The sequence below is a fragment of the Sinocyclocheilus rhinocerous genome, unplaced genomic scaffold, assembly GCF_001515625.1.
Source record: "Sinocyclocheilus rhinocerous isolate Xijiao unplaced genomic scaffold, SAMN03320098_v1.1 scaffold1755, whole genome shotgun sequence".
Lineage (NCBI taxonomy): Eukaryota > Metazoa > Chordata > Actinopteri > Cypriniformes > Cyprinidae > Sinocyclocheilus > Sinocyclocheilus rhinocerous.
This window is the reverse complement of record NW_015627247.1, coordinates 126204-138570: the sequence shown is the minus strand read 5'-3', so window position 1 is coordinate 138570 and position 12367 is coordinate 126204. Positions and strand designations below refer to the sequence as shown.

The 12367-nt window shown below is 35.5% G+C and overlaps 1 pseudogene; it reads left to right on the top strand.

Annotated features, from left to right (window-relative positions):
* The first annotated feature begins 887 nt into the window (after nt 1-887).
* Nucleotides 888-12367, top strand: part of LOC107725146 (long-chain-fatty-acid--CoA ligase 3-like) — a 40020-nt pseudogene continuing 28540 nt past the window's right edge.

The following is a 12367-nucleotide window of genomic DNA, read 5'->3' as shown; positions in this document are numbered from 1 at the left end:
CCAATCATGCAAATAGAAGCTAGAAAAAAAGTACAGTAAAATGTCCATCTAAAAGTCAAGTTCAGAGAGCTGTGTCTTGGTGATAAGTTGGTAAGTTGTTGTAGTTCGATTATCAAGGTATCATTATGTTCAACACTGACAGTTTGTAATTACAGTTAGCTTTCCTTATTAATCAAAAATCATAAAAATTGATAAACTCGCTGACGTTCACCATTAAAACTATTCTAGGAGGGTTTTATCTCAGAAATGGCACCTTGAATTGCAATATTAAAATGAACCACATCTTAACTGCCCTCCTTGGTCTTTTTTAATTTCACTATTCTCTTTTAAAAAAGAAAAAGAAAATTAAATTACCTAAGTACTCAACACTTTCTTTGTATACAGCATTCACTTTTACTGCCTTAGTTCTAAAGCCCGTTGCTTTGAATAAAAAAGAAAAAGTGTATGATTGAAATGTAATTTTCTTTGGAGCAAGGGCCCAGCTGAGCCATATACTCTACAGGACACTTTCTTTGGCCCTAATCTGTAGCCTTATTCTGAAATTAAGAGGTAAAACTGCAGAGTTTGTAAACATGAACATGTTTTTTGTTCTTTTACATCTAATCCGCAAAATGAATCCACTAAAATCCATACAAATTCTTGGAATTATGCAAGTTAAAAGTGTTGGCGATGCGTAAAGGCGGCTTTGGGCGCGCGCTCGAGTGAAGAACTGAAACCTCACTATGGCGTCATAATCTTGCACATGGAGCACCACTACGAACCGACCGGGAGTGACCCCGAGCCACGGGCCCCGTGACATCACGCATCGGACCCCGGCACGCGCCACCTTGGAGAGTCCAATCACAGCTCGCGCGACGAACCGCTACAAACCCGCTCCAGAGGCGCGCGCCGTGTTAACGGTGTTCAGTCAGCGTGACTGCAGGTGAGCCGCGTTTAAACGTAGCAGTTTCTGTCGTCGGTAACGAAATCCAACCGCCATAAAACCTCAAAGAAGACGAGGAAGAAGAAGTCGGAAACGAACTGAGGTTAGTGTGTGTGTGTGTGTGTGTGTGTGTTTTATGATTTTAAAAGCGGTCGATGTTCAAATGAAATTCTGTCAGTAATTTTTGTGGCGCAAACGGTTGAGGGTCTTCTCTTCAACCTTCTAGCACAGTTAGCTAACTGTTAATTTTCTTAAAGAGGTTTAAAACGGACCCAAAAATGTTTTGCCGATATATTTCTTATGTGTATTAAACCTAATGATAAATAATTATGTTTTCCCCATTCAAAACTATACGAGTGACACGTCTTGGGTATTCTAAAAACATCACAATAATCCACAAGTAATCCACACCACTCCAGTAAGCAAAAAGCTGCATGTTTGTAAGAAACAAATCCATCTTTAAGGCATTTTAACTTTAAAGTTTAAACCATCACTTCTAGTGAAAGTATGTGTCCATAATATCACTTCTTCCAATCTTTACTTTTTACTTTTACTTTTAGTCATTTAGCAGACGCTTTTATCCAAAGTGACTTACATATTTACTCAGGCCATCTGAGACGTAGATGAGTTTGTTTCTTCATCTGAAAAGATTTGGAGAAATGTAGCATTCCATCTCTTGCTCACCAATGGATCCTCTGCAGTGAATGGGTGCCGTCAGAATGAGAATCCAAACAGCTGATAAAAACATCACAATAATCCACAAGTAATCCACACCACTCCAAGTAAGCAAAAAGCTGCATGTTTGTAAGAAACAAATCCATCTTTAATGCATTTTAACTTTAAAGTTTAAACCATCACTTCTAGTGGAAGTATATGTCCATAATCCATAATATCACTTCTTCCAATCTTTACTTTTTACTTTTACTTTTAGTCATTTAGCAGACGCTTTTATCCAAAGCGACTTACAAATAAGAAAAAGTAATTAAAACTAAAAGCTAAAACTCTATAAATACTATATAGAAAAGCTAAAAGCTTTTAAGAAAATAAAATAAATTAAATAAAAATGACAAATGCATTTCAAAACTAAAACATTTAAATGAAAACAAAAAAATAAAGCTAAAAACAATTCAAAATATTAAAAGAACAAACGGTATGAGTATAATAATGATTCTAATATAACACTAAGCCAAACACCAAAAAACAACTACATATGTGTATGTACAGCCACACACATATACATATACATGTACATATATATATAAATACATTCAATATATATGTATATTATTTCATTTCCATTTTGTATGTTGAAGTACTGAAATAACTCAAATTAAATAAAACTAAAACTTAATAAAAAAAACCTATATAGACATAATAAAAAACTAATAAAATGACAACATTACTACAACTGTAACTAAAACTAAAATAGATAACTAATACAAATCAAACTACATTAGTTTATCAGTAATCCTAAAAAAAAAAATCTTACAATGACAATTCATTGTGACAATTTCTTATGACAATCTTCAATTGTCCTCTTAAACAGTGCTTGATCTGTGCATATTTCTTTCCTGATTCAGACCAGGTTACATTTTCACTGGAGGAAGTAGTGTAATGGATATACTGTATTTAGCTATATTTTAGCCAGAAGCAAGTTAAAAATGTTTAATGATGGATTTGTTTCTTACAAACATGCAGCCTTTGGCTTCACAAGATGTTAACTGATGGACTTGATTGGTTTGGATTACTTGTGGATTATTGTGATGTTTTTATCAGCTGTTTGGCACCCATTCACTGCAGAGGATCCATTGGTGAACAAGTGATGTAATGCTACATTTCTTCACATCTGAAGAAGAAACAAACTTATCTATGTCTTGGATGGCCTGAGGGTGCGTACATTTTCAGCCAAGATTTATTTTTGCGTGAAAAATTCCTTTAAGAATTCACAAAAAAAGTGTGACATTATTTGAACACTACTACCACTAAGAACCATGTTCATTTCAACAAATCGGTTATTATTATGCTCAATGCATCTTTCATTGAAATTCAATGTTTAATTCTCTTTACAGTAATTAAAAAAAATATTTAACAAATATTGTGTTCTGTCAGGATTGGGCTTTATTTTCTTTATGCAAAATAAAATGTCTTCACCCGCTCACTGTAAGACACTGACTGCAGAAAACACACAGCCGCAGATGCTCATATAGGGCACAAAGACGCACAGTAAAGCAGACACATGCTCAGTGTTACTTACAGAACATGACATAATAGCAACACTCTCTTTCTCTCTCACTCTCTCTCTCTCTCTGTTTCTCTCACTCAATGCCTTCTTCTATCCTATATGAGTGTCAAACAAAGATTCTTTCATTGGAAAGAGGAAGTAAATCTCGCCTCACTCCACATTCCCCCTAATGAATGGCAGCAATTGCAGATTTATCATCATAAATACCGAACACATTGTTTCAGACCCACAGCGTTCAGCTTATGCTGTTGTGCAATGCTCTTATATGCTGCCTTATGTTTCCCTGTTAGTTAAGAGCATTCAGACTTGAGGTTGAATAACTCTGGCTTTATTTCCACTGATAAGACAGCTGTGACTCACTCAGTGCTTGGAAAAAGACGGGTGGGGTGATGTACATGAAAAGAACAAGACTGAGAAAGAGACGGGCTGAAAATTGGTCCAGGGCGTCAAGATTTTGTCATCATTTACTGGCCTTCATTTCATTCCAATCCCATATTATTTTCTTTTTTCTTCTTGCTTTCTAAACAAGGAAAGTGGAGAGACAAGTGCCGAAAACTGCAAAAAAAAAAAAAAAACACTATAAAGCTGAAGATCCAATGGCATATAATGCCACTAATGTCAAGTACGGCATGGCATAAAGCACAATTTTTTTAATTGATTGTAAGTGCATATTTGTAAGTGATATTTGTGGCTTGAAAAGACGAACTTCCTTGGCCTAACAGAAACTGATGAGTGTGAATTATAAATGACATCTGCAGGAATAGCTTCTGCAGGTCTTATACAGTAGGCGTTGTGTGTGTGAATGTATGCATGATATCTTTGAAATGATTTCTGAATAGTTTATCTACTGTGAATTTGCAAACCCTGGTGATCCTTTGACTGTAGTGCTCATATTGTTTCTGTGTTGTTTTAGTCTACTGCCTTGCCAATGCCTATGATGTCACACACAGTCTCCTTTTATGATCATATAAGTTATATCTTCTTGCATCTTTTTTAGGAATTGAGAATGTGTATTGTGATGGCACTATAATCACTTACAGAATTGAAAAGTGAGGTAAAACACCTTTAAATTTATATTTCTGATGTTATAGTGCTTGTAGTCATGGCCATTACTTTGTTCTAAAAAGTGCTGTGGATAGTTGGCTGTGATGTCACAATATAGGCAAAAAATAGTCATGCAATGTTTTGATCCTTTTATCCCTTTATAGATGATCCACCTGCCATTCAAACACGTCAATCATATTATTAGAATGAATAGGATTAATTTAGGGACCTGGATGTCTTCAGGACCACGGACAGCTCTAACCTGTGACACAAACCCACATCATCCCCAAACACACCACAACACAATATTATGGCTACCAACATTTTTTGGTAGCTCATTTTTTGTGATATAAAACTCAAATAAGTATGGATCATAAGACCATAAATATTACTTAGTACTATAAAATCCTCTATAAATACAAAATATTAAATGAAAAACAGGTCCTACTTTATTTTAAGATCCAATTCTCAATATTAACTAACTATTAACTGTAACTTTTTCGACAATAAACTCCTAATTTGCTGCTTGGTAATAGTTTGTAAGGTTGTTGTTAAGTTTAGGTATGAGGTACTGGAGAATTAAGGGATCTAAAATATGGTCATGCAGAATAAGGCATTAATACTGTATGTGCTTTATAAGTAAGTACTAAAAACAGCCTAGTAAGTACTAAAAAATAACATGCTAGTAATATAGTGAGAATTGGTCCTTAATATAAAGTGCTACCAAAAAACATAATCAAACTAAAATATAGTACATTAATTTAAAAAAGAAGAAAAAAAAACTAAGAAAGAAGTGATTTTTGGCAAACATGGTGACTAGCAAAAATTAAAAATATATATGTTTTATTTTATTTCAGTATGTTTAAGGAATGGAAATGTTTTATGGTTTTATTTTTAAGTAATGATAAAAACGCTCACCGGCACTCATAAAAACACATGCACATTCTTAGTTTGATGTCAACTTTCACCCACTTTTGGATTTATTCTGAAATCTTGGCTTACGTTACACACTGATATTTGTACCACTTTCTAATCCGTCTCTCCTCTCACGGCTCCAGGCTTCTTTGTTGAGGTAGACGGGGTCAAAAGGGTCCACATTGTGAAACTTCAATCTAATGATCTTTACTGGAATGCTCTGATGCTGTTTGGCGTTATCTTGAGTTTAACGTCATCAGATTGACTGCTTGCATTTCTTGTTTAGGAACAAGAGGCTTCACTGACCCATCAGAGAGGAAGCTGCAGGACAACCTTGGAGAAAGTGGCATTGTTTATCATCCCCTCGCTCTTCGTATGTTTCTTTCTGTTTCACTGAGTCAGAATGAGGCTGAAGCTGGATGTGAGTCCAGTAGTGGTCGTCATATTCAGGCTGGTGGTTTGGCTGTACTCTCTCATCTCTTACCTGCCGTACCTGTTGCTGAGATCGTCCGACTCGCAGTCGTTCTCCGAGTGCTCACGGAGGGTGAAGGCCCGTTCTGTGAGCGGACACCCTTCGGGACCATACCGGGACATCGGAGCGCTGAGGGTGCTGGCCACATGCCTACAGCCCGGGGTGAGCACACTCGACCGGGTGTTTGAATTGTCTGTATGCCGCTTTCCTCACTTCGACTGCCTGGGAACCAGAGCTCTGCTGAGTGAGGAAGATGAAACTCAGGAGGATGGAAGAGTCTTCAAGAAGGTGTGTATCTTCTGTAAGTCCCTGTACGCCCTTCAAAACTCTCTCAGTCAGGTGTGTTAAAGGAGCAGCACTTTTGTCATTTATTTTCCCCTGATGTCCACTTATATTGTTAGTTAAAGCTTTACCAAAGTTATAGTTTAGTTCTCATGAACATGTTTCAGTCATTGAAAACTTGATCAATTAAGATGCAAAAATACCTCTCTAAAATCATTTAGAAACAACTAGACACAAAATTAAATTTGGGCATATTATAATAAATAAACACGACTGGACAAAAGTCTGGAATAATTACGTTTTTTTATTTATGTTTTTTACTGCTCACCAAGGCTGCATTTATTTGATCAAAAGTGCAGTAAAACAGTAATATTGTGAAATATTATTACAATTTAAAATAACTGTTTTCTAGTTGAATATATTTTAAAATATAACTTATTCCTGTGATACAAATCTAAATTTTCAACAGTCTTCAGTGTCACATGATCCTTCATAAATCATCCTAATATGCTGATGTGCTGCCCAATTATTATCAATTAGCAATCTTTTGAAAAACTATAAATGTCTTTACTGTCACTTTTGGTGAATTTAAAGGGTTAGTTCGCCCCAAAATGAAAATTAGGCTGCGTTTCACTCACCCCCGAGGCATCCTAGGTGTATATGACTTTCTTCTTTCAGACGAATCCAGTCGGAGTTATATTAAAAATTGTCTTTGATCTTTCAAGCTGTTTAATGCCACTCAGCGGGTGTTGCATTCCTTTGGGTTAAAATAGTACAACGATAGAGCTTGAAAGATCAAAGACAATTTTTAATATAACTCCGACTGGATTCGTCTGAAAGAAGAAAGTCATATACACCTAGGATGACTTGAGGGTGAGTAATTTATGGGCTAAATATCATTTTTGGGTGAACTAACCCTTTAAGGCATCCAAATAAATGCAACATTGGTGAGCATAAGGAAATTCTTGCAAAAACATTAAAAAAATCTTAATTATTCCAGACTTTTGGCTGGTAGTGTGTATTTAAATATCAAACAAGTCATAACAAACATATTCAAATATTGGACAAATTATAAGAAACATATTGAAATATTGAACAAATTACAATTAACATATATTGAAATATTGGACAAATCATAATACAATTATTGAAAATTTGGGCCTAAGGTTAAATGTGTTAAATTATAGCTAATGCCATAAATGTGATTTTGAATTATTTGTTTTTGCAGTTTAGTTTTAATAAATGTTCTGAGTGGACTAGTAAGGGAGTTTTGTTTTGCATTTTTGTGAGAATTAGTCTACGTAATACATCAAACTCAAAAGGGCAGAGAAAATATTGTTTTCCATGTCATGACCCTTAAAGTCAGCCGGTCTGTAACAAACTGACCTGTAGCATGTGAATGATTTCTCAGTTCTGATGGTAATCCTATTGTCCGGCGCTGGAGCAGCTCATATAGTAATAATATTCTGCTGTGATGCTACTGTTACTCAACAAAAGCTGCCAAACATGTGCCGCTGCTGCTGTTGTGCAACATGAGAAGGGCTTGATTCATCCCAGACAACTGCTGGGTGTTTGTTTCTGCTTGCTGTGTTGATTTTGTGCTAAACATTGTTTCAGAGAGTGCTTCATTCTTACACTATCCTGGTTCTACTGTGTTTGAATACTCCACAGCAACGTCTGAAACACAAATCTGACTTCTCTGCACAATTTAATTTTTATCCTGAATGCACAATTTTACAACTTTTTTTAAATTTAAGAGACTGCTTTTATGTCTGTACCTTTAAGATTGCTGTATGTAAATGACTGGATAATCTTTGCATGTAAAAATAACAATATCCTTGCAAATTTTCTGAATACTGAACAGATAGTGATATATATATATATATATATATATATATATATAAAGGTCTAGAAATGTTGGTATATGCTTAAAATGGGCTGTCGAGGGAGTTAAGATTCAAGATTATTTATCTAGTGCACAATGAGTCAGTGACAGACAGCAGTAAAATACAAGAGATAATAATAATAAAAATAAATATAAAAAATAATAGTGTTAAAAATAATAATTCTATCCTCAGTAATAATAATAATAATACTTTACATTTGTCAAATTTAAAGTATGTCCACATAGTACATTAATCTTTTTCATATAATGTAAAAAGATTTTATTTGCTATTTTGAAAAGCGTTTGAACTATTCAATACATAAAATATTTATGTAATATTCAACTTGCATAAAATAAAACAGTAGTGTGTGTGTAATAGCAAACTGTACAAATATATTATTTTATATACAGGAGAGAAAAATTATAAGTAATAGTATTAAAATAGTAATAATAATACTATTATTATCTTCAGTAATAATAATACTTTGCATTTGTTAAATTATTTCTACATAGTATATTAATCTTTCTCATATCATATAAACATTTTTCTTGCTATTTTGAGAAGAGGAACTATCCAATATTCAGCAACTTCACACAGATTTTTAATTGTGAAGGTCAGTATAATTGTTTCATTTTCATAATTGTATATTTAAAAAAAAAACTTGGTTTAAGTTATATGTGAAAGTAAAAAAAAAACTAAAATGGTTCAAAAATGCAGAAAATGATTCCTGTAAGTTCTCCATGAATTGTGACTATATAATGAACCAATAGGAGGAGCTGTTGATCTATAAAATTGTAAAGTCTGATCCAATGAAAGGAAAAAAGTTGATAGAAAGCTCTGAACAGGTGAGCGATGGTCTCTTTTCTTTGAAGAGCAGCTTAACAGAAAACAAACCGTTTCAAACCCTTTGTGTTTCTCTGTAGGTGATTTTGGGAGAGTATCACTGGATGTCGTATGATCAGGTGTATAAAGAAGTGAGAGCTTTCGGCAGCGGTTTGGCTGCTCTAGGACCGAAACCTCTGAAAAACATCGCCATCTTCTGTGAGACGAGAGCGGAGTGGATCATAGCGGCGCAGGCCTGTTTCATGTACAACTTCCCATGTGAGTCACACATGTACACACGACATGAGGGGGAGATAATGACAACATTTTCATTTTTAGCTGGATTATAGGTTTAAAACCTCCCAGGACATCCTAACAACCAAAATAACACCCTAACATTGTGAAAGCGAGTTGGCGTTTTGTACAGAACATTTTTATATTTCTAAGCTTTCTAAGACCTTTACAGACCTGTATAAAATGCAACATGGAAGGGAGAAGATCTGTGACACTGTTGTTATTGAACAGACACATGCACAGGGAAAATCTCTCACTCTCACGCTTGTGCAAAACTGCTGCCAGATTTGTTCCATATTTGTGTGTTTATGACACAGAGGGGGCTAATACAGAGGTTTGTGTGTGTTATGTATGGAGGTCAGATTGTCCTCATTGCACTTCTGTTATATAAATGCCTCTCTCTCCTCGTCTTTTTTTCACTAATCCTCCTCTGAAGTGTCTGATAGCGACGTGATTTTTCTCAGCTCAGGGGCCTCCCTGAACACACACACACACACACACTCGGGTGAGTCTCACAAAACCTGTCAGGAACAAGCCTGGGTCACATTTCACCCCAGAGTCAAAAGAATATTAGCATAAAGAAAATAAAAGTATTTTTTAGGGCTCCTGTGCGCAAGATCAGTATTACAGTAAAAAATGTTTGATCCATTTTCCTGAATGATACAGCAGTTCTTAAATGCGTGTATCTGTTTTTCTCTGTATATATATATATATATTGCTGTGTTTGATACATTGATACGAGGATGTATCGTCACAGAGATTTGACTATACGACCAAGATGCAAACAATCTTGTATTGTACCTGGTGGGGAGTGCCCAATGTAAACATGAAACATAAGCCATTACCTATATTGTACTATGTGGTAAATTGTATGGCATGCAGTGTAGTATGCAGTGTTTAATAAACAGCTGTTTTACTAAATTCTGCTGAGGTGAAATTCAGTGCAGTCCTGTATCGTGATATGTATCGTATCATGGCCTCTGTATCGTGATACGTATCGTATCGTGACTTTGCTGGTGATACACAGCCCTAACACACACAGACGTCTGTGTCTCTTTGGCTGACTTCTGCACTCTGGTGTTTGTCAACATCAGATGCTCACGTACTTGTCATCAGGCCTAAGTGTGTGTGTGTGTGTGTGCGTGTGTTAGAGAGTGGCTGTGTTCATATGTTATGTGTTGCAAACATGCATTTTGTCACGTGGTTATGTTAATGTTTATGTCAGATGTGTGTGTGCGTGTGCTCTCACACATACACATTTAAGCTTATCATCATGTGTGTGTGTTGATGTTTCCGTGGCGATCTCCTCTCTGTTTGTGTCTCACGGCTGAAGTGTCGCGCCCTCAGGCAGTGACGCAGACTGATGATGTCACAGATCGCAGCTCGCCGACCCCCTGTGATCTCAGTGCGCGCGCGTGTGTGTTTGTGTTTGTATGAGCGAGAAAGGGAAGGCACATGGATTGTTTCATATGTGTTTGTCATATGCAAAACTGTGTGTGCAGCGTGTATATCTATATGAATGTTTATTCATGTGTGAATGATTAGAGTTGTGTACTGTGTGTTTTTGTTTGTGTGTGTGTGTGTGTGTTCTTGCTTGTGCTTGTTTGCCCTCGTCCTGAACTTTTCACAGCCATGCGTGCTGTTACTACAGATAACTGAGACGGTTACACAACAGCATCCATGAACATAAAAGAAAAATGATTGAGTCTTTGAAAAAATCTTTGAATGTATTATGAATTGAATGTGTCCATGTTTATTCCTATATATATATATACAAACAAATGAGATGAAAATATATACTTTGTCATTTATTTATTCAGGAAAATGATCCAATATTACAGCGGCGGCGCAGATGCGCGAGCTTGTCGAGTGAATATACCTTTCTCACAGACATCATTGGAAAGTTTATAGTTCGGTCGGATATGTCAAAGACAAGTAAGTAAAACAATGCACAAGTTACTTAACGGTAGGGAGAGAGCGAGAGAGAGCACGCGCGCACTTCTGTTGTGTGATCTTTGATGTTCACTCACTGAGCACACGCATCATTTGAATTAAAACGAAATCGTACAAATAAAACCATTCATAGGGGCATTCACTATAATCATCATTTATTTTCAACCTTAGGCATACACGACTTTCTAGCGAAAGTGAATCTAGCAGCCTGTGTGAAATGCGCTAGACTGTACTATTCTGCATCAGTACAAACACGTGCAGGCGTTGCGTGTGTTTTGCTTGCTTGAGTGTTTCTGCATTATATGAGTGGCTTTGGAATATAAATCGCAGCACGTTTCAGATGAAAAAACGCGACTTCTATTTCTGAAAATATCACAGTTAGGAGATTTATAACGAGTGGTTCCCTGCATTATTACAGCAAAGCGCGTGATTACAGTACTAAGCCGCTGCTCTAATGCTATTAAATTAAAGATGATGTACCATAGAGCAAAAAATGAACAGTGAAAGTAACAAAAACTTGTAAAATACATTTTAATGGGCATAATTACGTGTGAAAATAACCGAAGGATATACAGTGAAACCAAAAATGATTCAGAGACCAGATATAATTTTTGATATTTTTTTACTAGTGGGTGTAGGACACTATAGTTCATTTATGTAAGTGAGGATAGCAAAATAAAGTAAACTGTGACAAATCATACCCAAAAATTCTTCATACAGTGGACTACCAGTAAAATTGATACAAATTTGTGTCCAAAAATTATTCAGACCGAGTCTGGGGGAAAAACTGAAGTTGAGGTTTTCATGAAGTTGGGTGACAGCATGCCCAGGAGACTACAGGCTGTCATTAAGGCTAAGGGTTGCCCGACTAAGTATTGATAGTTGTGTAAATACTGTCATACTAACAGCTGTCTGAATATTTTTTGGTTGATTGTAATCTATTACATACCTTTCTATCAGAATTATCTAGCATTATCAAGATGAATTTGTTCTGACACAGTTTAACTCTGAGTTCTTGTCATATTTTATTACCATTTTCTAAACTATAGCGAATAAACTGTGATAATGTGAGAAATGTTGAAGGTGTCTGAATAAATTTTGGTTTGACTGTATCTATTTGATAAATGAAGTTAACCAACTAACATTAAACATACTCTTTTGGTTTCTGTACCCAATATTTAAAAAATTTACAAATGCAATAAAAATATTGGTATCGGTACTCCGTATCGGCAAGTACCAAAAATAAAAGTATCGGTATCGGGCAAGTACTGGAAAAAGTGGTATCGGTGAATCCCTAATATATTCATTTATTTATTTATTATATTTCTATATTTATGCGTATATCAAAAATCAAAAGTAAATTTTTTAATAAATCAATGCTTTTATTCATGCATTAAACTGATCAAAAGTGACAGTAAAGACAGTAAAAACATTAAAGGGGTTAGTTCACCCAAAAATGAAAATTCTGTCATTAATTACTCACCCTCGTGTTGTTCGAAACCCGTAAGACCTTCGTTCATCTTCGGAAAACAATT